Source organism: Lepidochelys kempii, chromosome 3 (assembly GCF_965140265.1).
Source record: "Lepidochelys kempii isolate rLepKem1 chromosome 3, rLepKem1.hap2, whole genome shotgun sequence".
Classification (NCBI taxonomy): Eukaryota; Metazoa; Chordata; order Testudines; family Cheloniidae; genus Lepidochelys; species Lepidochelys kempii.
The window spans coordinates 51,815,025-51,840,680 of NC_133258.1; positions in this window are offsets into that span (position 1 = coordinate 51,815,025).

The window sequence follows — 25,656 nt, forward strand, 5'->3', positions numbered from 1 at the left end:
GAGCTGAGGCAAGCCTACCAGAAAACCATAGAGGCGAACGGCCGCTCCAGGTCAGAGACCCAAACATGCCGCTTCTATGATGAGCTGCATGCCATTTTAGGGGGTTCAGCCACCACTACCCCAGCCATGTTGTTTGACTCCTTCAATGGAGATGGAGGCAATACGGAAGCAGGTTTTGGGGACGAAGATGATGATGAGGTTGTAGATAGCTCACAGCGAGCAAGTGGAGAAACTGGTTTTCCCGACAGCCAGGAACTGTTTCTCATCCTGGACATGGAGCCAGTACCCCTCGAACCCACCCAAGGCTGCCTCCTGAACCCAGCAGGCGGAGAAGAGACCTCCGGTGAGTGTACCTTTTAAAATACTATACATGGTTTAAAAGCAAGCATGTGAAAGGATTACTTTGCCCTGGCATTCGCGGCTCTCCTGGATGTACTCCCAAAGCCTTTGCAAAAGGTTTCTGGGGAGGGCAGCCTTATTGCGTCCTTCATGGTAGGACACTTTACCACTCCAGGCCAGTAACACGTACTTGGGAATCATTGTACAACAAAGCATTGCAGTATATGTTTGCTGGCATTCAAACAACATCCGTTCTTTATCTCTCTGTGTTATCCTCAGGAGAGTGAGATATAATTCATGGTCACCTGGTTGAAATAGAGTGCTTTTCTTCAGGGGACACTCAGAGGAGCCCATTCCTGCTGGGCTGTTTGCCTGTGGCTAAACAGAAATGTTCCCCGCTGATAGCCACAGGGAGGGAAGATGGTTGAGGGGGTAGCCACGCGGTGGGGGGAGGCAAAATGCGACCTTGTAACGAAAGCACATGTGCTATGTATGTAATGTTAACAGCAAGATTTACCCTGAAAGAGTGTAGCCACTGTTTTATAAAATGTGTCTTTTCAAATACCGCTGTCCCTTTTTTTTTCTCCACCAGCTGCATGTGTTTCAATGATCACAGGATCTTCTCCTTCGCAGAGGCTAGTGAAGCTTAGAAAGAAAAAAAAACGCACTCGAGATGAAATGTTCTGCTGTCCTCCCACACTGACAGAGCACAGACGAATGCGTGGAGGCAAATAATGTCAGAGTGCAGGAAAGCACAAAATGACCGGGAAGAGAGGTGGCAGGCTGAAGAGAGTAAGTGGCAGGCTGAAGACAGGGCTGAAGCTCAAATGTGGTGGCAGCGTGATGAGAGGAGGCAGGATTCAATGCTGAGGCTGCTGGATGACCAAACCAGTATGCTCCAGTGTATGGTTGAGCTGCAGTTGCCACTACAGCCCCAGTGTAACCAACCGCCCTTCTCCCCAAGTTCCATAGCCTCCACACCCAGATGCCCAAGAACGCGGTGGGGGGGGCACCGGCCAACCAGCCACTCCGCCACAGATGATTGCCCAAAAAAAAAGAAGGCTGGCATTCAATAAATTTTAAAGTTGTAAACTTTTAAAGTGCTGTGTGGCATTTTCCTTCCCTCCTCCACCACCCCTCCTGGGCTACCTTGGTAGTCATCCCCCTATTTGTGTGATGAATGAATAAAGAATGCATGAATGTGAAGCAACAATGACTTTATTGCCTCTGCAAGCGGTGATTGAAGGGAGGAGAGGAGGGTGGTTAGCTTACAGGGAAGTAGAGTGAACCAAGGGGCGGGGGGTTTCATCAAAGCGAAACAAACAGAACTTTCACACCGTAGCCTGGCCAGTCATGAAACTAGTTTTCAAAGCTTCTCTGATGCGTACCGCGCCCTCCTGTGCTCTTCTAACTGCCCTGGTGTCTGGCTGCGTGTAACCAGCAGCCAGGCGATTTGCCTCAACCTCCCACCCAGCCATAAACGTCTCTCCCTTACTCTCACAGATATTGTGGAGCACACAGCAAGCAGTAATAACAGTGGGAATATTGGTTTCACTGAGGTCTAAGTGAGTCAGTAAACTGCGCCAGCGCGCCTTTAAACATCCAAATGCACATTCTACCACCATTCTGCACTTGCTCAGCCTGTAGTTGAACAGCTCCTGACTACTGTCCAGGCTGCCTGTGTAAGGCTTCATAAGCCATGGCATTAAGGGGTAGTCTGGGTCCCCAAGGACACATATAGACATTTCAACATCCCCAACAGTTATTTTCTGGTCTGGGAATAAAGTCCCTTCCTGCAGCTTTTGAAACAGACCAGAGTTCCTGAAGATGTGAGCGTCATGTACCTTTCCCGGCCATCCCACGTTGATGTTGGTGAAACGTCCCTTGTGATCCACCAGAGCTTGCAGCACTATTGAAAAGTACCCCTTGCGGTTTATGTACTCGGCGGCTTGGTGCTCCGGTGCCAAGATAGGGATATGGGTTCCGTCTATGGCCCCAGCACAGTTAGGGAATCCTATTGCAGCAAAGCCATCCACTATGACCTGCACATTTCCCAGGGTCACTACCCTTGATATCAGCAGATCTTTGATTGAGTGGGCTACTTGCATCACAGCAGCCCCAACAGTAGATTTGCCCACTCCAAATTGATTCCCAACTGACCGGTAGCTGTCTGGGGTTGCAAGCTTCCACAGGGCTATCGCCACTCGCTTCTCAACTGTGAAGGCTGCTCTCATCTTCGTATTCATGCGCCTCAGGGCAGGGGAAAGCAAGTCACAAAGTTCCATGAAAGTGCCCTTACGCATGCGAAAGTTTCGCAGCCACTGGGAATCATCCCAGACCTGCAACACTGTGCGGTCCCACCAGTCTGTGCTTGTTTCTCAAGCCCAGAATCGGCGTTCCACAGCATGAACCTGCCCCATTAGCACCATGATGCATGCATTGGCAGGGCCCGTGCTTTCAGAGAAATCTGTGTCCATGTCCTGATCACTCACGTGACCGCACTGACATCGCCTCCTCGCCCGGTATCACTTTGCCAGGTTCTGGTGCTGCATATACTGCTGGATAATGCGTGTGGTGTTTAATGTGCTCCTAATTGCCAAAGTGAGCTGAGCGGCCTCCATGCTTGCCTTAGTATGGCGTCCGCACAGAAAAAAGGCGCGGAACGATTGTCTGCCGTTGCTCTGACGGAGGGAGGGGCGACTGACGACACGGCTTACAGGGTTGGCTTCAGGGAGCTAAAATCAACAAAGGGGGTGGTTTTACATCAAGGAGTATTTCAGGCAGGACTTCACGGAGGGTTTCAATAAGAAATGGTGCACCTAAGTTATCGTTCTTATTGGAACAAGGAGGTTAGCCTGGCCTCTGATTGATACATGGCTACATTTACCTCGCTGCACCTTCTCTGTGAGTGACTGCCATGTGACCTAGAGGAATGAGTCCCCTAGAGGGGGGAGGAGGCAAATGAGTACAAAACAAATCTGGTCTATTTCTTGTTTTGATCCACTCCATCTACCTTTTACATCTTTGGCTGGCAGCAGACGGTGCAGAAGGACTGCATGCCATCCACATCTCATGGCTGCTCGGCAGAAGATGGTACAGTACGACTTCTAGCCATCCTCATCTCTTGCCTGCCCGGCAGAAGATGGTACAGTATGACTGCTAGCAATCCGTATTGCCTGCCTGCTCACCATAAGACGGTTCAATAGGACTGACTGCAGGACTAAAGAGAATGACCTGGTCAGGTCACTCCAAATTTAGTCCCTGCGCCCATGTCTGCCCAGGCGCTCCCAGCCGACGTGGCCAGGAGCACCTCAGACACGATGAGGACGGCTACCAGTCGTACTGCACCGTCTGCTGCCAGAAGGCAATGGGTTGCTGCTACTGTGTAGCAATGCCGCACCGCGTCTGCCAGCACCCAGGAGACATACGGTGACGGTTACCTGAGCGGGCTCCATGCTTGCCGTGGTATGGCGTCTGCACAAGTAACTCAGGAAAAAAGGTGCGAAACGATTGTCTGCCCTTGCTTTCATGGAGGGGGGAGGGAAGGGCGGCCTGACGATATGTACCCAGAACCACCCGCGACAATGTTTTAGCCCCATCAGGCATTGGGATCTCAACCCAGAATTCCAATGGGCAGCGGAGACTGCGGGAACTGTGGGATAGCTATCCACAGTGCAACGCTCCGGAAGTTGACTCTAGCCTCAGTACTGTGGAAGCGCTCCGCCGAGTTAATGCACTTAATGCACTTAGAGCATTTTCTGTGGGGACACACACACTCGAATATATAAAACCGATTTCTAAAAAAACGACTTCTATAAATTTGACCTTATTCCGTAGTGTAGACATACCCTCATGATTGAGAGCTGTGAACCTTCTCCAGGAGTTAGGTGCTGAAACCAGATCAGCCCTTTAAAAAACAAAAACAACAACAAAACCTGATAAAGAGGAGGTGTTGCCCTCTCTTATAATATTTAGCCCATTGGTCAGACAACGCACCCAAGACATGGGAGCTCTGAGTTTTAACTCCCCCTACTGCCTGATGTAACAATTAGATAGATACTCATCTCCCAGGAGAGTGCCCTAGCCAATGGGCTGTTCCAGGGCAGGTATCTCACAATGTCTCCTCTGGTAGTTGTTCCACTTTGTATAAACAATTGAATATGTACTAAGGCAGAGAGAAAGTACAAGTGACTCCATAACTGAGTGGTTAGGGTTGAAAGTTTTACCCAGTGCTCCCCAATCCTGTCATAGGAGTTATAACATTAAAATAAGTTAACATAGTTTTAAAAGAAAACTTTTTTAAAGAGCCAATCTACACCTACACATACAGATGCTATCTTACAGTATTGTCTCAGGGTTTTTTATTATTATTTAGCTAGTTAGCTAAATAAGAAATGACTAGCAAGTCTTCCTACTTCCAAGTGTGATTTTTTTTTTTTTGGTCTTCCCATTAGAAGCAGTAAGTAATGGATATTTTAAATTTGACTCAGTCGTACGAAATTATGCAAATATGTTTAAAGGTTTGTACTGTCTGTTGCCTGTGGCCTTCAGTCCCTGTACACAATTGCCTTCACTAACTACTGGTCATGTTCTGTATTTTAATTTTATAATGAATTAGCTTTGACAGCTCATCAGTGCCAACACTTAACAGTATTTTGTTAATTGAAATTGGATTGGTATTTGCTTATACATGTTGGTTAATTAACTCCAAAAAAAAAGTATATCTGTGTTGTAGCTATGTGTACTACTAATCATGTGGTTAAAAGGAAAGAATCAAAAAGGATAAAATTAGTCACAGATGTTCTTTAGTTAATAGTTTAAACATATTCTCAGCCATGTCTTTTCTACTTTTGATTTCATCCTACAATTTATGTTTTCTTTTGCTGTGCAAGCCATTCTCCACAGTGACAGTTGGATACAATTTTATACATAATAATACACATAACTAACACAGATTATGACATTAAAAAGAAACAGTCCATGTCAGCTCTTTCTCAAGTTGTGCACAGTAGACCAATTGTCCTTGAAGAAGCTTCCTCTAATTAAATACTATCTTGCCTTGTGAGTAGAGCAATCATATTGGCAGGAATTGATTGGGCGTGTTAGACACTTCATTTAGTTAGTAGAAAAATCCTTTAATTAAAATAATCTCAGTGCTGTTAAAATTAATTGCATCCCATGCAAACTTGCTAGCTAGAATTTAAAGTTCAGCTTCAGTAATATTTTTTTCAGGAGAAAAAAATATCTTTCAATATTAGGGAGATTCACTGATACCAAGCCCTGATTTATGTACCAATTAGTTTATTAGGGAACTTTGTGTTTTCTCTGAAATTTTTTTATTATTAATTATTGTTATTGCTATTTATTATTAGAATTGAGTGTCAACCAAATCCCCAGATCCAGAGATTCCAAATTCTGAGGAAGTGAAGACCCAGATTGGCTTCCAAACAGGACTATTTGTTATGCATGACACTAATATGTACATTGACTACAATAGGGTCTATGTTCCTAAAGCATTAAGGTGCTTTTGTAAATCCTACGTTTAAGTGCCTATATATGGATTTAAGAGCCCAACTTTAGGTCCTCTTTCTGAAAATTTTGGCCAGTGGGACTACTCATTTTGCATAAAGTTAAGCTCCTGTATAAGTCTTCACAGGATTGGGGCCAGTAATAGCAAACATCTTCATTGATTCACTGTACAAGAGCATAGGTATGAACTGGTCAAAGAACTTCCCTGGTATCATTATAGTTTCCCATATAGTAGGTATGTTGGATGAATTGCCACTGAAGTATGTGCTCCAGCATGTGATGCTTTCAACATTTAGAGCTCTGCTCTCTGAGCTGAAAGGGATAGCATTTTTAGCATTGTCGCCTTCAAAGTAGGCATTGTTGATAAACTCCACCTTCCAAGACTATGTAGCCACCTCAACAAATATGGAAAATAGAGGTAAAATATTCACCAGATGAGTGCTACCTGGAGGAATCCCCTCCATGAGGGTGGAGGGTCCCAGAGCCCAGGTTCCAGCATCTACATTGCAATTAAAGAGACTCATAGCCCAAGCCCTGCAAGCATGAATCAGCTGACAGGGGCCAGGAATGGCTGCTTAATTGCCATGGAGACATACCCTTAGGCCCCCTTCTCTCCACAGGCAGAGAAGAACAAAGCAGCTTATTTTTCTACAAAGCCCCAGTTTTCCCTTTTTTGTAGAACTGATGGTGTAAGTCTTTCTTTTTACCTAAAAAGATTAAAAGGTGAATATCATGGAGTCCTTTGAACTAAAGGTACCAATGAACTGCAAATCCACATCCCCCCAGGATCACATCATGAAGGAGATGTGGTAATGCCCTCATTTCACTTTGACTATTTTTAAAGTGTCAGAACAGAATGCATCCAGGGCAGAATACACCCAGGGAGATTTCTGTTTTTTCCACCCTTCACATTTTGAGGCAAATCCTCTTTATGGTTGTTTCTTATTCCTAAAACAAATACTGTGCTCTGGGATAGATTGAGTCTATGTGGAGTTGTGCTCCTTTGTGAAAAGGATCTCTTCAAGGTCTGTTCATGTTCTCCTTGTATACCATGGAATCATACCAGTTCCTATCCACAGTACTTATTTGGACTAGGAGATAGAGACAAACAGTACAAAAAATACAGAAAATGTTAAAAAAGCCTGGCACAATATAAAATTTAGAAAGAAGATAGACTCTTGAACACTAAACATATTGGGTTGATTTACAATGCAGTGCTGTACTTGTGGGAACTGCAGACAGTCTGTGATGTACAGTAGGTTAAGTCCCTATTTTTTCTTGGGTCTTCATTTCCACACAAAAAAATTAACATGAAAAACCAAAGACTGTAAAACTGCTCTATCTGGTATTTCAAAGTGAAACATGATACCACTATTCAAATCTGTCTATTTAAAATGGAGCAAAGGGTTCCCACCGAGTTTGGATATTTTTGAATATGCTTACATTTCCTAGTATTTCAGATCTGTATTTGAAGCTCTGCATAGTGAGTATATTTGGCCTTTATGAACAAATTTCAAAGAAAAACTATCTGTGGTGAATAAATATACATTACATGACATCGTTAAAGACACTGTAGTTTGCTTTAATGTTTATCACATTAATGGCTATGGATTTACAGGTTTCTGTTTATGTAATCTAATATAATGCAAAATTACACTGACATATAAAAATCATAACACCATCACAGATATATCAGACAGAGTTCCATAACATCTAGGATTCATACTATTTCCTTACAAACGCCAACCCTTCTATCTCTATTTTCTTTCTTAACAAAAGGCCCAAACTCCGTAGATCTGCACTTGTCTAAAGGCAAAAATATCACTGTAATCAAAGATTGCAGAATCAGTTCCAATGATTGCAAAGGGAGTTTTGCCTGAGTTTGGACTGCAGCACTACTGAAAGTGCAGAGAGGGAGAGATGGAGGGGAGAGTAAACTCAGTGGAGTTCCTGTCTTCATCATAATTTGGCTAATCCATCCTATCCCATTATCCCTAGTTATATTTGTACCATGCTGAACAATTTATTTCCTTCTTTGATAGTCAAGCCTTCCAAATCCTTGTAGATGGCTAGCATGACCTTGATAGTTTGTTGCTAAAACATATTCCACATAATGGGCCATACCCATCACTGGTGTGTGTGAGCCACTATATCGTCACTGAATTTAATAGGACTATACTGATTTACACCACTTGAGGATCTGGCCCAGATAGTTCTCTTAAAGTTTTTTTCATGAGTCAGTTTTCCAAGCTGTCATAAATAGAAAAGGAAGGGTAACAACCAGTAATGAGCTGCCAAAATCTTAACAATGGGTTCCCTCCTCACCCCACGAGGGGGTCATTGCCCACCCCTATCCCCCGGTACTCCTGCCCCATCCAAACCCCCAAGTTCCTTGACGCCCCCTCTGCCCAGGACCCTGCCCCATCCACCCCCCTCCCCTGTCTCCTGACTGCCACCAGAACTGGGCAGGAGGGTCTCGTGGGCCACAGTAGTGGGTGCCCACCCCACCCCTAAGAGCCAGAGGCACCTGCCAGGGGGTGAGGTGGGGAGTCCCAGCGGTGCTTACATGAGCAGCTCCCAGGAAGCATCCGGCAGGTCCCTCTGGCTACTAGGGATGGGAAAGCGTAGCTGGGGGGGAGCAAGAGGAGCAGCCGCTCCCCCACTGATCACATCAAAAGTGGCGTCTTAGGCGCCGACTCCCTGGGTGATCCGGGGTTGGAGTACCCACGGGGAAAATTGGTGGGTGCAGAGCCCCCACCGGCAGCTCCCCACCCCGGGCCTGGCCCCAGCTCACCTCCGCTCCGCCTCTGCCTCCTCCCCTGAACGCACCACCCTGCTCTGCTTCTCCGTGCCCCCTCCCCCCAGCTTCCCATGAATCAGCTGTTCGGCAGGAAGCCGGGGAGGGCTGAGTAACAGGCCGCGGCTTCACACTCAGGCCAAGGGTGGCGGAGGTGAGCTGGGGTGGGAAGCGGTTCCCCTGCGTGCACCCCCCCCCCGGGTTACCTGCTGTGGCACAGGCAGCCCTCCTCGTGCCCCCCCTCAACCCCCCCCAGCTCACCTCCGCCTCCCTGGGCCTAAGCGGGAAGCCGCTGCTTGCTCCTCAGCCTGCCCCGGCTTCCTGCACAAACAGCTGATTCACAGGACGCCAGGGGGGCAGAGAAGCAGAGCGGGGCAGCGCGTTCAGGGGAAGAGGCGGAGGCGGATTGGAGGTGCGGTGAACTGGGGCCGGGGTTGGGGCGGGGAGCTGCCAGTGGGTACTCTGCACCCACCAAATTTTCCCCTTGGGTGCTCCAGCCCTGGAGCACCCGTGGAGTCGGCACTTAAGGTGCCACTTTTGGCAGGTTAAATTTAGAAGTCCTTTTAGAACCGGTTGTCCCTCGTGGAAAAAACGGTTCTAAAAGAGCTTCTAAATTTAACAACCAGTTCTAGCAAACCGGTGCGAACTGGCTGCAGCTCACCACTGGTAACAACCTTTATGTATGCAGTAACATCAAATCCCTCCTACTGACTTTCATGGATTTTGCCACCCAATGGCCAGAAGCAGGGCTAAAATTGTGTGCCAGGCATTGGCAGACATTTTTGCCAGGGTAGGTTGGCCCTCCGACATCCTTATGGATTTGGGAACTAATTTCCTGGCAGGAACCATGAAAAGCCTTTGGGAAGCTCATGGGGTGAACCACTGGGTTGCCACTCCTTACCATCATCAAACAAATGGCATGGTGGAGAAGTTTAATGGAACTCTGGGGGGCCTTGATACGTAAATTCATAAATGAGCACTCCAATGATTAGGACCGGTTTAGGGTTTTCACCATTTGAACTTGTGTATGGCCACGAGGTTAAGGGGCCATTACAGTTGATAAAGCAGCAATGGGAGGGGTTTACACCTTCTCCATAAACTAACATTCTGGACTTTGTAAACAACCTACAAAACACCCTCCAAACCTCTTTAGCCCTTGCTAGAGAAAACCTAAAAGATGCTCAGGAAAAGCAAAAGGCCTGGTATGATAAACATGCCAGAGAGCGTTCTTTCAAAGTAGGGGACCAGGTCATGGTCTTGAAGGCACTCCAGGCCCATAAGATGGAAACATCGTGGGAAGGGCCATTCATGGTCCAAGAGTGCCTGGGAGTGGTTAACTATCTCATAGCATCCCCTACCTCAACCTAAAGTGTACCATGTTAATTCGCTAAAGCCCTTTTATTCCAGAGAATTAAAGGTTTGTCCGCTTACAACCCAAAGAGATGATGCTGAGTGGCCTGAAGGTGTCTACTATGAAGGGAAAAGTGATGGTGGCATGGAAGAGGTGAACCGCTCAATCACCCTCGGAAGTATGCCGCGACCGCAGATCAAGGAGCTGTGTACTAGCTACGCGCCAATGTTCTCAGCCACCCCAGGACTGACTGAACGGGCATACCACTCCATTGACACAGGTAATGCTCGCCCAGTTAGAGCCCAACCTTACCGGGTGGCTCCTCAAGCCAAAACTGCTATAGAATGAGAGATCCAGGACATGCTAGAGATGGGGGTAATCCGCCCCTCTGGCAGTGCATGGGCATCTCCAGTGGTTCTAGTTCCCAAACCAGATGGGGAAATACGCTTTTGCATGGACTACCATAAGCTAAATGCTGTAACTTGCCCAGACAACTATCCAATGCCACACACAGATGAGCTATTGGAGAAACTGGGATGTGCCCAGTTCATCTCTACCTTAGACTTAACCAAGGGGTACTGGCAAGTACCGCTAGACGAATCCGCCAAGGAAAGGTCAGCCTTCATCACCCATGTCGGGCTGTATGAATTTAATGTGCTCCCTTTCAGGCTGAGAAATGCACCCACCACCTTCCAAAAACTTGTAGATAGTCTCCTAGCGGGATTGGGAGAATATGCAGTCACCTACCTTGATGATGTGACCATTTTTTCTGATTCATGGGCAGAACAGCTGGAGCATCTACGAAAAGTCTTCGAGAGCATAAGGGAGGCAGAACTTACTGTTAAGGCTAAGAACTGTCAAATAGGCCTAAACAGAGTGACTTATCTTGGGCACCGGGTGGGTCAAGGAACTATCAACCCTCTACAGGCCAAAGTGAATGCTATCCAAAAGTGGTCTGTCCCAAAGTCAAAGAAACAGGTCCAATCCTTCTTAGGTTTGGCCGGATTTGTACTGCACTACAGCCAAATCACTGCCCCACTGACAGACCTGACCAAAAAGAAACAGCCAAATGGAATTCAGTGGACTGAAGAGTGTCAGTAGGCCTTTAACCAACTTAAAGTGATACTCATATCTAACCCTGTGCTAAGGGCCCCAGACTTTGACAAAGCTTTCCTAGTTATGACAAATGTGTCCAAGCGTGTTGTGGGAGAAGTTTTAATGCAGGAAGGATTGGATCAAGAATTCTATCCCGTCGTGTTTCTCAGCAAAAAACTGTCTGAGAGGGAAGGCCACTGGTCAATCACAGAAGAGGAATGTCATGCCATTGTGTACGCCCTGGAAAAGCTACGCCCATACGTTTAGGGATGGCATTTCCACCTGAAAACCGACCATGCTGCGCTGAAGTGGCTTCATACCGTAAAGGAAAATCACAAGAAACTTTTTCGGTGGAGTTTAGCTCTCCAAGATTTTGATTTTGAAATACAACACATTTCAGGAGCTTCTAACAAAGTGGCTGATGCACTTTCCCATGAAAGTTTCCCAGAACCAACTGGTTAAAAGCATCCTTGAAATGTGGGAAATATTGTCAGTAGTATATCTAAAGGTGCATGTGTCTTATTAACTCTATTTTCTCCTAGAGCTCCCCGGAAAAAAATCACAGCCAGTGTGGAACAGGCTGCCCAGCCCCCAGGTGGGGGCATGTCTTAAATATAAAGGGAAGGGTAACAACCTTTATATATGCAGTAACATCAAATTCCTCCTGGCCAGAGGTACAGAATCACTTACCTGTAAGAGGTTAATCAGTTCCATTAACCAAGTTGGCACCTGACAAGAAGGACTAATGGGGAAAGAAGATACTTTCAAATCTGGCGGGGGGAGGTTTTTGTTTGTGCTCTTTTGTTGTGTGCCCTCTCAGAGAGAGAGAGGGACCAGGGCAGGAAAAAAACATCTCCTAAAATGATCCTGAAATGATACATCTAAAATTACAGAAATTGTAACTAAGCAAGGAAATGCTCTAGAGTATCTTTTGTTTTAGCTTGCGAATTTTCCCTATGCTAAAACGGAGGTTTATTCCTGTTTTGTAACTTTAAAATTGAGCCTAGAGGGGGATCATCTGTGTTTTAAATCTTTTTATTACCCTGTAAAATTACCTTCCATCCTGATTTTACAGAGGTGCTTCTTCTTTTTTTTTTTTTTTTACTTTTTTACTTTTTTTTTATAATAAAGTTCTTCTTTTAAGCACCTGATTGGTTTTTAGTAGTCTATGAACCCAAGAGTCTGGTCTGTGCTCACCTTGGTAACCTATTGGTTGGTATATTATTCTCAAGCCTCCCCAGGAAAGGGGGTGAAGGGGCTTGGGGAGATATTTTGGGGGGATAGGGCTCCAAGTGGCCCCTCCCTGAATGTTTGTTTAAATCACTTGGTGCTGGCAGCAATACCGTCCAAGGACAAGGAAAGTATTTTATACCTTGGGGAAGTTTTTAACCTAAGCTGGTGGAATATAAGTTTAGGGGGTCTTTCATGCGTGTCCCCACATCTGTGCTCCAGAGTTCAGAGTGGCGAGGGAACCCTGACACAAGCCCTTTGTTTATTTTGTTGGTCTTATGTGAAAAAGTCTCCATTTTGTGAAATATTTATTCTCTTAAGGTTCTAAGACTCCATAAAGTATCCTGAATGTGGTTTCAGCGGTGCTATAATGCCTATGTGTATCCAGACCCAATTCATTCTGGCTCTCAGTATTGCACTGCAAAGTCATGTCTTGTAACAGCTATATCTTGCAAATCCTCCAAATTTTGCTGTCTACTCTCAGCTCTAGCTGTAACATGGCTGTTTTCTGAGAGTCTCCCTCACACTCTATTGTTCTGTTCTATTTTGTTTGCATGGATGTATTAGCTTGCTTTTTCTCTTCCCAAGGTGACTCATTTAAAAAAAAATTGTCCTGTTCATATATCTAGCCTTTTTAGACCTCCTTTGTATTGTACCTCTATCCTCAATAGTATTTGAAACATCTCCCAGGCTGGTATAATCTCTGAATGTGATTAATGTGTTGTTTAATCCTGCTTCCAGATCATTAATGAAGATGTTAAACAACATTGGAACTAGCATCGATCCTTGTGGCACCCCACTGGACATGTATCCCCAACTCAGTGCATTGCCATTTATCATTACCCGAGGTTAATGGTCCAACTCAGCCAGTTTTAAATTCACAGGTCTGTGCTCATAGCCAAGTAACTAGAACTGATTTGCCAGGGAAGGTTTTATGAAGACCGTTTAAAGTACTTTATGGAACTCAAGGGGTTAGATTCATCCCTCTCGTATGCTGGTATGTCCGTCCTCTTCTGCAGGTGTAACTCAGGGCACACAATTGGAAGCAGAAAGTCTGCTCAGAGGTTGCTGTAGCAGTAAAGGGGCCTGCAATTCTCTTTCAGTCTGGCATGGGTACCAAAGCCAACCAGCACAGCCCCACAACTGATTGGCACCGGAAAAGGCATCCAGGGTATGTTCTGGTTAAATGCATCCTCTAGGTAACCTCAAAAAAACGTATATAATAGGACAAACCTTCCTTGGGGTTCAGTGCTCTCTTCTGGAACAGTAAGTGTATTGTGCATATTCCTGTGCTAGAAGAGGCTAATATAATATCTCTGTATGACTGAAATGGTATTTTTAAACATTTTAACAGAATAAAATTTGTTTCAAGTGTGAAATAATAATGAACTGCTTCCATCTATCATAGTTACTTACAGAGTCATCACCATAGTATCTGAATGCCTCACAATGTTTTGATTAGCCAAGCAAAGTCAGGTCTAACACTGTGTCTAGCTTTCTGTCACCTGAAATCCCCAAATTTAGGAAAAGCATCAATGGACAGGAAATTTTGCTTTTGGTGAAAACAGAGTGGAAAATGGGGAAACTTGGAGCCTTTTACATCTTATTAGCAGAGCCATCAGCTTTAACCAAGTCTGTAATTGTCCATAGATCAAAGAACTGATTGATGGCAGCCATTAACACTTTCCAGCATAACAACATAACCATCACAGCTCTGCCCTTCCTCCAAATACTGTTGGAAAATGTTGACATCCTGAAGGACTTATCTCAGAGACAGAAAAAAAAAATTAAGAATGATGGGAACATGGGCGGGTATGATAGGCCCTGCCTTGGCTGCCAGACTCCCAGTTGCAGAGTTGGTGGGGATGGAGGGAGAGTTTTTGCGATATTATGCACTGTGCAGGTTCCAGGATGGATGAGGAGGTGGAATGTCCTATTCAGCTTCCCAGGTTCATCGGTAATCTCCCTAGACTCCAGAGAGATTATTGAGGAACCCAGGAAGCTGAGTAGCAAATACTGCCACCTCAGCTGCCCCAGAATAGTATGCATTGGGCAAATCTCTTCTTCATGAGAGTGAGAGTTTTACCCCAGGGCAGCTTGGGGTCTGGGGAGGTGAGGCATGTGGCAGCTGCGGCTGGCCCGGGGCTTCTCCAGGCCAGGGGGGGAAACTCATGGGTCCTCCGGGTGGGGTGGCGGTGGGGCAGGGGATCTTGGAGCTCTGGTTGGGAGGGAGGGGCATGGGAGGAAGGGGCAGAGCTGCGGGATAGGGGGCTCCACCTGCCACCCATGGGTGGGAATCCCTGGCATGGGAAAAGGGGGGCCCCTTGCATGAAAGGAAGGGGTAGCACACAGAGCCCCTGGCATGTGGCAGAGAGGGGGCACAAAGAATCCTTGGTATGAGAGAGCTGGTGGTGGGGGTTGTAGTGAGTCCTTGTGTCATAAATATAAAGGGAAGGGTAAACCCCTTTGAAATCCCTCCTGGCCAGGGGAAAGCTCCTCTCACCTGTAAAGGGTTAAGAAGCTAAAGGTAACCTCGCTGGCACCTGACCAAAATGACCAATGAGGAGACAAGATACTTTCAAAAGCTGGGAGGAGGGAGAGAAACAAAGGGTCTGTGTCTGTCTATATGCTGGTTTCTGCCAGGGATAGACCAGGAATGGAGTCTTAGAACTTTTAGTAAGTAATCTAGCTAGGTATGTGTTAGATTATGATTTCTTTAAATGGCTGAGAAAAGAATTGTGCTGAATAGAATAACTATTTCTGTCTGTGTGTCTTTTTTGTAACTTAAGGTTTTGCCTAGAGGGATTCTCTGTGTTTTGAATCTAATTACCCTGTAAGATATCTACCATCCTGATTTTACAGGGGGGATTTCTTTACTTCTATTTACTCCTATTTCTATTAAAAATCTTCTTGTAAGAAAACTGAATGCTTTTTTATTGTTCTCAGATCCAAGGGTTTGGGTCTGTGGTCACCTATGCAAATTGGTGAGGCTTTTTATCCAACATTTCCCAGGAATGGGGGGGTGCAAGTGTTGGGAGGATTGTTCATTGTTCTTAAGATCCAAGGATCTGGGTCTGTAGTCACCTGGGCAAATTGGTGAGACTTTTTACCAAACCTTGTCCAGGAAGTGGGGTGCAAGGTTTTGGGAAGTATTTGGAGGGAAAGACGTTTCCAAACAGCTCTTCCCCAGTAACCAGTATTTGTTTGGTGGTGGTAGTGGCCAATCCAAGGACAAAGGGTGGAATATTTTGTACATTGGGGAAGTTTTGACCTAAGCTGGTAAAGATAAGCTTAGGAGGTTTTCATGCAGGTCCCCACATCTATACCCTAGCGTTCAGAGTGGGGGAGGAACCTTGACACCTTGAAATCCAGGGAGATGGGTAGTGTGGTGCACAGGGAGATTGTTGGGATGTGGAAAATGGAGGGATGCTCGCAGCCCCTGGTATGCACAATGTTTTTGGCCTACAGAAGCAACAGAGTGTGTATGTATACTCAAAACATCCCTTTGAGGTAGGGAAATGCAATTACCCCCACTATACAAATGGGAAACTGAAGCACAGATAGATTAGGTGACTTGCCCAGTCACGCAGGAAGTGTGTGGCAGAGATGGAAACTCCCAAGACCTAGGTTAGGATCATCCTTCCTCCATGCTTCCACATATGCGCTTAAAATCTGTCCTCTAACATCTCTATATGCCACTCCAACCATGGCATAAAGCATGGCATGAAAGTTTCTTAAAAGAAGAGGAAAAAAGCAAAAATGAATGATCTTCTCACAGGTTTTGAATTTTCCTTATGGTTTAGTGGCCCAAATTTTAAAAATTAGCTGCCATATTTAGGCAGCTAAATATGCAACATGGTTTTTCAGGGGTCTTGAGCACATACAGCTCCCATTAAAGCACTTTGAAAAAAGGTTTTTTGTTTGTTTTTTTGTTTGTTTGTTAAACAAAATAAACTTTGGCGAGTCAGATCATAATGTACAGATGAATAAAGATCTTGACTAGACATAAGGTTTTTTGCGAATGACCTTTCATTTTCTTATATAAGGTCTCACTAGATCAGGCCAAAATTTGCAAACTTGGTTGCCAAATGTTAGACCTCTACCTCCAGTTTTAGGCAGCTAAATTGACCTGGTTTTCAGAAGGGATGACTTCAATGGGAACTGTAGGTGAAAGTAAAACACATTTAAATTGAACATCAATTATTTGAATAATTAACTGTTTAACTTAAAAAAAAGGCACTATTGAGCTAGGATTCTCTTGTTGATCTTATCCTAACAACAGGATGATGAAACTTCATCAGAATAAATGTGCTAAAAATAGGAAGTCTCATATTATAAAATAGTCTGCCTACATTTTTAGAATAAAAATCCTGCAATGCTCTCTTGGGCATAGTCTGAACTTGTTTCTTTTTGCTGGGTTAAGTACAGTTCATAAGGCTAATACTTCAAGGTTTTAAGCACCCTGCACTCCCAACTCGCCTTAATGGTAGTGAAGAGATTCTCTGGATCTTGCTGAAGTTGCTTGGCATATTGCAAAATTAGGCCCTGTGGTGAAATAGGACCATAAGTGATTGCTTGACTTTTAAGATTGCACGCTAGACTAGGAAACAGGATCCGACAGTTTCAACACCCTTACCCACAAGGGAGAAAGAATGATCATGCCAATGATTACAAGTCATTGACACTGAACAGGTCTGTTTTCCCAAACAATGAACCAGGTCCTGTTGGATGTGCCATTCAACTGGGATAAAACAGTCTTAGGCTCCAGGATACCTCATACCCAAGATCTAAAACAATATAACTATTGAACATTAAAGTAACTAAGTCCAGACGCCCACAAAGAAAGAGGAGCTTTCTTAAATCTCATTTTCTTGTGAGATAGGGGAACCAGAAACACACAGATGAAGATCTGAGCTTAGTAGGAGAATATAAATTGATTCTGTTCTGTACTATTCCTATAAATTAAGCGGAAAACTTACCTGTGGTGCTCTGCACCTGAAAGCAGGACCCTGGAAACCCCATATTCACTCCTGTCATATAATTATGAGATATTTCATACAAAGGATGCCATATCAGATATCTTATGAAAAGTCATGATCTGCTGAAACCCATTGTTCAGTCAAAATATGTATATCATTAGTGTATATGAAGTTATGAAATTTTGCTGTATGATTGTTACTGAAATATGTTGTAAGTTTGAGAGTCTCCTCTGCTAGTTCTCCAGGGACAACAAAGGAGGTATCCCACTCCTAGGAGAGTGTTAAATGACCATTAATCAGCGGGGAGTTGCAATCGAGGGATATACAATGCTGTAAAAGGGTTGCACACGCATCATACAATAGGGGATTGCACTGCTCTTGTGACTCAGCAAAGCCCACCAGGACATATCTGGGCTACTGTTTTTGAGGCATATGGACTGAGGATATAAAAAGAGAAAAACTGTTTGATCCCAAATACTGCCTAGTTTAACAACGTTTAAGATTTAGACTATGCACTTACCTTTTATTTTCTTTGGTAACTATCTCTGACCTTTTGTGCCTACCACTTATAATCACTTAACATTTATCTTTCTGTAGTTAATAAATCTGTTTTATATTTTACTAAAACAATGTGGTTTGGTTGAAGTGCTTGGAAAATCTCAGCTCGGGTTACAAAGGCTAGTGCGTGTCCTCTCCACATTGAGGGAGGGGCAGTCTGGGTAATGAACTTACACTGGTTAAGCTTCTGAACAGGGCAAGATCAGTTCTGGGGTACAGGGCTAGGGGCTTGGAGATTTGCTGGTGTCTTTCTCTTTATGGTCCGTGAGAGGCTCAGGGAGCATTCACACAATTTATCTGGACATTGGGCTCCACATGTTGTGCTAAGTGATAACCGTGCCTGTGGGGGTTTGCTGCTTGTTACTAGCAAAGCATTGTGAGAGACAGCCTAGGTTAGAGAGTTAAGAAGACACAGCAGTACCCCAATTCTCGGTTGCACCCCGAGAACTCCGTTATACTATCTAACTTATCTTATATTTAAACATCAGTTTAAATGAGATTATTTATGCATTAGACTGCTAGCTGTATCCACCCCCTGGAATGATGTCTTCCAACTTTTCAATAAAAATACTTTATTTTAAGAAGGAAGTTAGTCAATTTATTATTGGTCACTGGTTCCTAACAGGGGGACTCACAGGCTTCCAAAACCCAGTCAGACATGCAGAATGATGAGTGGCCAGTATATACTGGGTAGTGTAGCTGGATCCTGGTCTAAGAGTGGAAGAATCCTGAGATTCCACCTCGATACAAGTAAGGGTAAGAGGCAGAACAGGTCATTAGAGTATTCTAGGGTGAATAAAAGGGGAATTGGACTAAATTTATCTTGATTTTTTGAGTAAATGAAATTGCTAACTGGAAACTAAGACACAGATTTTGCACCCTTTGCAGTGAATGGGAGTTTTGTCATATTACAACCTGAAATGGGTACTTCAGGGATTAAACAGATAATGACAAAAAAAATTAATATCATAATTTGTTTTGAGTGAAAGCCAATTTTTACCCCCTCACGCATACCTTTATTCTTTATGTTCTTATAAGAGGGCAGCTACTTTTAAAACTCATTTATCAAACTAGCATAAAATTATCTCTCTTTTAAGCTTTTCATTTCATTGACTTTAAAGATGTGAAATCCACAATTCTTATGCTTTGATTATAAGGAAAGGAACATTAAGTTTAACTATTATTTCTGATCAGTGCTATAATGTTTCATTAGAATGCAAATCTTTACATGCACTTTAAGTCCCTCCTTACCTGTGAAACCATGAAGACACAGACATTGAAACTGTGGTTGCTCATTCGATTGGCTCATATCGATACAAGTAGCTCCATTGTAGCAATTGTCAGGGTAAATTAAACATGCATTTTCAACAGATTGGCAGAATTCCCCTGTCCATCCAGGAGCACAGAGACACTAGAAATAAAGAAACAAAACACTGAAAAAATTTGCAGATATTTTATCTAACATTATGCACCAAAGTAACAGCATAATGAAACATTGGGTGTTTGCACCCAGCTAAAGATATAACATACACATGCAGTTACAGATGGTACACACACCTGACTCAACATGAAGAACACATTTACTAACCTGGATGTTGGGAAAGTGAGTAAGTAAGGGTAAGGGGCAGGGTTATAAACATAGCTGGGACTAAATCAGTGGGGCTGAGGGAGTGCAGATAGGAGCTACCTTCAGAAGCAAAAAGGCTCAGCTACAGAAGATCACTTGGCTGTGGTTTATATATATATAAATAAATCACTCTGGAGGATGGGAAAATATTTGCAGATGGGGAAATATAATGGTGTTGGAGGGTGAAAGGCTATCTTTGCTGTGTTGAGAGAAACCAGGATTTTAGCGTAAAGGAGATATTAACAAGGATTTTAAAAAAAACTAAAGTAAGTTGTGTTTTTTAGATAAGATTTATGTCAAAATAACTCATTTAGTGTCATCAGAAGTGATTTTTCTTTAATATTACATCCATTTCCCACCCTTCTTGTTAGTCTCAGTTTTATTTAACATCTTTCTTAATGATGTGGAGGTAGGGTTTAATACCACAATCACATTCAGAGAATATTACAAACTAGGAGATATTGCAAACACTGCTAAGGACTAAACATACTACAGAAAGGGCTGAAAGAGGTAACATATATGATAGAAAAATATTGACATATCTTTTGTCTTTTTATACTGTGCAATCTTTGAGGCAAGGACTAAGTTTGGAAGGCACCTAGCACACTTTGGGTATCACCACAACCTAAAAAAATAAATTACATAAATAACAAAACACCCCACTCAGAGACACCATATTTTAAAAAGGATATTATTAAGGTCACAAACTTAAGCACTCAGAAGTCAGGAAATGACAAAATAAGGGATGCATGCGCAACTTTAATTAAGCCCCTTTGTGCATCTCTATTATGATACAGTCTTTAATTACATGATCACCTACTACTTTTTCCACAGCCCTCCTGCCTCATTCAGTGCTCACTAAAGAAGCAGCCAGACAATATTTCTTTTTATATTCATATTTCACCGTGTGGCCCCAGGCCTTGTTTACCACACACCTTTATTTACTGCACTGAAGATAAAATTATTAATTTCCTTAAAGTCTTTTCTATGGTGCTGTCACTGTAGAATCTGAGTGCTTCGCAAACATTGGAGAATGGAGCTGCCAAACATAAACAAGCGTCTACTGAGCATGTGTAAACTACAGTTTTTCTGAGATTTGTAATTGGGCCAAATTTAAGCAGGTTTTCACAGGAATGGCAATAAACATATTCCTGACAGCAAGGTCATCCCTCTGCCATATTTCAAGTCCCTACTCCAAAGCATGCAGTAGTAGTAAGGATCTACATGGGTGAAGCAACATATTTTTCCCTAACCTTGATCGTAGTAATAGCTAAATTGTTTTTACTGAAACTTTCCCTAAAAATGCAGCCCGAGGTAGATACCCTGCATGGAAAATTTCAGCCTCAATGGTTAAAGTTTGACAAAGTTATGAGCTACTTAAAACAGGATCTTATAAAGGAAAGCGTTAGGTAGCCTTAACTACACATACCACTACCTGTGCCACTCATTACAGAAAGTACAGGAAACTGTTAGAAAGTATAATTTACTCTATAGGTTAGTCTATCCCAGTGGTTCTCAACCTTTTCTCTGATGTGACACACCTTTACTTATTTTGAGGCACACTACCATATTGTCTCCAAATGAACTCACTCTCTTGGATCTAGACTGTTCTCAGTGGGAGCTAATGACAGAACGAGGAGTAATGGTCTCAAGTTGCAGTGGGGGAGGTTTAGGTTGGATATTAGGAAAAACTTTTTCATTAAGAGGGTGGTGAAACACTGGAATGCATTACCTAGGGAGGTGGTGGAATCTCCTTCCTTAGAAGTTTTCCAGGTCAGGCTTGACAAAGCCCTGGCTGGGATGATTTAGTTGGGGATTGGTCCTGCTTTGAGCGGGGGGTTGGACTAGATGACCTCCTGAGGTCCCTTCCAACCCTGATATTCTATGATTCTATGATTCTTATTGCCTTAGTTTAAGCTGTTTACCACCCTTGCCATTCACAGTCTGTACAATGAAGTTAATGATATTATAGTCTAACATCTTTCATTTAATTTATTATTGGTCCTGCTTTTAATTTATAGACTGTGACAAATATTTTCAGCTGACTCACACCATTCACACCAACAAGATGCCAAATTAAAAAATAAACTGTTTTATTATATGATGAACAAAAAATAATACAAAAATTGTACCAATCAAGAAACATCAGCTAATGATATTATTTTGCATCAAGACTTATGGAATTACCTTTTCATCTTTGAGGCACTTCTTTTATATAGCTTTGGAAGTGAGCAACATCAAATGGCAAACTCCAAGTCAGACATCCAAACCTAGCGCTATCTGACATGGAATGGAACGCAGACACGATGCCCTGAATTTGATGAATACAGCAATGCTGCACACTGTGAATCGCAGTCTGCGATGAGTGACCACAAATGATAGAAAAATAAATAAATAAATAACAAAAAAGAAATGTTTAATAGGCCATCAGAGCTTGTCTTGACGCACACAGTTGTTTATTCCTGGGAGGAAATGTTGACAGTGCCACTCTGATATCTTGCTCCACTGACCTCAGACGCTCTCTTTGCTTGTTCTTGATGTAAGTCAGGCTGGAAAAACTTAACTCGCACAGGTATGTTGTTGAAAAGAGAAACAGAACGGAGATAGCATGGTCAGAGATTACAGGATATTCACCTCCCACTTTGAATCAGAAAGAGTCCAAAGGCGTATCATTGAACTTTATTTTCAAAGTGTGGTCCATTCTTAATTTGGCAAGCTGACCTTGAGCTGTTATTGTAACATTCTTAGCACTTTGCACTGCAGAGGAATGCCAAGGATCTCAGACCGAGTCAAAATCTTCTATATTAATTGAAGAAAAATATTAACTGAATTTTTCTTCCAGACTTTCCAAATGCTCAGAAATGGCGTTGACCAAAATTCCACTACCAGGATATGGTGCATTTGCCAAGGAGCAGTATCTATATTGTTCCATATTGCTACTTTTTCAAATCAGAGGGCTAACTTAGACCTAAACCTATGCCATTTATCTTTGCTGGAGCGAAGATGCTCATTTCTACTTTGCATTTTCCTGTTCAGTTCATTGAAGTGGAAGAATATATGTCACTTAGGCAACATTTGTGCCCCATGCCACAACAGTGATCAGTGTACACTGATTTCTCTAAGGTTAAGAACATTTTGACCTCCCCTCTCAACTCATACAAGCATAAGAGAACTTTTACATGGGAAATTCAGCATACTTCAGTATGCAAAAGTAAATTGTGGTGCTTTGCTCCCATTTCCTTACACAGCAAGGAGAAAAAATATGACTTTAAGGGTCACAATTTTATAAAGTTCACTATCTTTACTGCTCCATCTAACAGTAAAGACAGTTCTTCCGGCAATGTTTTGGCAATAAAAGCTTCACAGTGCGGGAAACAGTGAGTCACCAACATGTCTGGGTTTTGTTTACTGACCCTGATTACAAAGGGTCAATGACCCGTTCATTTTGCCCCTCGAGGCTATCCAATCAGTGCAAACACTGATACAATTTTCCAGTAAGTTCTCCTTTCTCAGGGTAGGCTGTTGTCACACTGAATATTTCCTCTCCAGTTGTATGACCTAGTATTTCTTTACAAAACAAAAAATTTCTTTGATACTATCTCTGTCAAATCCTTTACATTAGCCCACAGTTGAGCATGGCCAATGATATCTGTCAATTCATCAAGCTACAATGCAAATTTTCTGCTTCATTTTCTTTTTTCTCAGAGCACCATCTCAATATCACCTGATATGTCACCAGTGCGGCAACTTATTGTATTATCAGAAAGGGGAAGTTTTTCAATTTCATTGACTGTATATGTACGTAATATTGCTCTCACAATTTATTTGCATGCTTGTAAAATTAATGTCTCTGTGATTGTATGTGGCTTTTTTACCTTGGCTACAAGCTTAGTGACCACATAACTTGCTTCCAGTGTTTTGTCAGAAACAAGTGCACAGTCTACCATCAGTCATGCATGCTTTTAATTCTGATTCCTCAAACACTTTAAAAAATTATGTCCTTCTAGGCAAGAGATGAATGTTTGCTTGTCAGGTGTCGTTTTAATTTACCTAGCACCTTGGCATGGTTTGAATGTTTCTCCCTGCATGAAAAGACATTGTAGAAGAATGCAAGATTCTTCCGCTGTAGATGAAAATCCATATTGCAGATAGCTCTCACAGAAGTGTTGGTTCATCACTTTCACATTCTTAGTTTCACGTTCAGCTTCATCACTGCAAGTAGATGTAGAACTGCCAAAATCTTTTTTCTTCAAATATTTCCTCTATAATGTGACAAAGCTCTGTCCTTGACTCCGTGGGTCCCATGTTTCCTGGGGGATTTCGCTAGCCTCAGAGGCTCACTCTCAGCCTTCACGTAGCCCTTCTCTCTCTAGAGGCAAGGGTCACAGCCTACTGAGCCATTTTCATCATAAGCCACCGACGGAGATGAGGAGAAGCTATCCTCCCTTGCACAGTCTCTGTTGTCTCCCAGTCAAAGTGATTAATCAGGGGGCAAAGCGGGGAGCCCAGGCCTGCCCTCTACTCCAGGCTCCAGCCCAGGGACCCTAATAGTATCAGCTACGGTAGCTGACTTTTTAGAAATAGGATGTGTACAATTCCCTGGGCTACTTCCCCACAGCAGCCCCTACTTCCTCAAGATCCACTTCACCCTTACCTCAGAGCCTCCTTCTTTGTGCCTGATATGGTGTGTACTGCTTAGTCTCTCCATCAGCACAACTTCCTCCCACAGCTCCTGACATGCACCCCCCACCTGACTAACCAGGAGGTTTTTAACTAGTTTCAGCCAGGCCCTGATTGGCTTCAGGTGTCCCGATCAACCTAGCTGTCTCCACTGCTTTCTGGAAGGATCTTAATTGGCTCCCATTGTCTTGATTAACTTGGAGCAACTGCCATGGCTACCATGGTAACAGGGATTTGTTTAGCCTGGGGCTAACATACCTGTTTCTCACTACTTTCCCATAGCCACCTGGCTTTGCCCCATCACAATAAATTTGAAATTCAATGCTGTAACATTTGAGATTTCTAAGGTTTGAAAAACACACTGACTACCACTTGTCTCCCATAATGTTAAGTTCACAAGAGCGTAGTGTAATATTGTGTCTATCACAGGCCACTCTTAATTTTGTCTTATGAATATTCATGAACCAATCCAGATTGAGGCTAGTAGGGTTAAAATCAAAACAACCATGGTAGCTAACATTAGATCACAATCTGTCTTTTATGCCAGAATTAATATTTTCAACTAACAAAGCTAAATATAAGAACTCTGGACAAAAACATGCTCAATGGAGAAAGTGACATGGACTTGAGAATAATATTTTCGGATGTAAAGCAATTAATAATTAATTGTTTCTTCTCATTCCCAAAATAGTCTTCCCAAGTGTCTATCACTTTCTCTACTGTTTTTAAATGCAATATAATTAATTATAATGGTGTTCCAGGTCTGGCTCATTCTGGCTTTTACCTCAAGTCAAATGTAACTATAAAACTTAGCCTTCTATTCAGTGTCTTTTTTGTTTCAGAGTAACAGCCGTGTTAGTCTGTATTCGCAAAAAGAAAAGGAGTACTTGTGGCACCTTAGAGACTAACCAATTTATTTGAGCATGAGCTTTCGTGAGCTACAGCTCACTTCATCAGATGCATGCCGTGGAAACTGCTGATGAAGTGAGCTGTAGCTCACGAAAGCTCATGCTCAAATAAATTGGTTAGTCTCTAAGGTGCCACAAGTACTCCTTTTCTTTTTGTCTTTTTTGTGTGAGTCATCATCATCAAAGGCTCATTGCAGTACTTTGCATTCATCAGGGCATGTCATCTTTGTTTAGCTTTATCCCTCTTAACCCTGCTTTATGTAATGTAATGTGATGCATGCATAATCTTTGAAAGGGGCCTCCTCCCAGAAAGCAAAAGTACAGAATGTGATCTGGCTCTGACAGTAATTAAAATAAAATTTTGTTCTCATATGTGGTTTTTTAAAAAATTCCACACCACACCTATTCAGGCCTGACAGCACCTCGGTTGGCAAACACAGATGTATTCCATTCAGTTGCATCGCAGGAAAGTTTTCTTTAAATGATTTTTTTCCTACAAAAATTGGTATTTGGGGTAATATGTAGGAGCACTATTATCAGTAGTTTTACCCAAACAGCCAAAG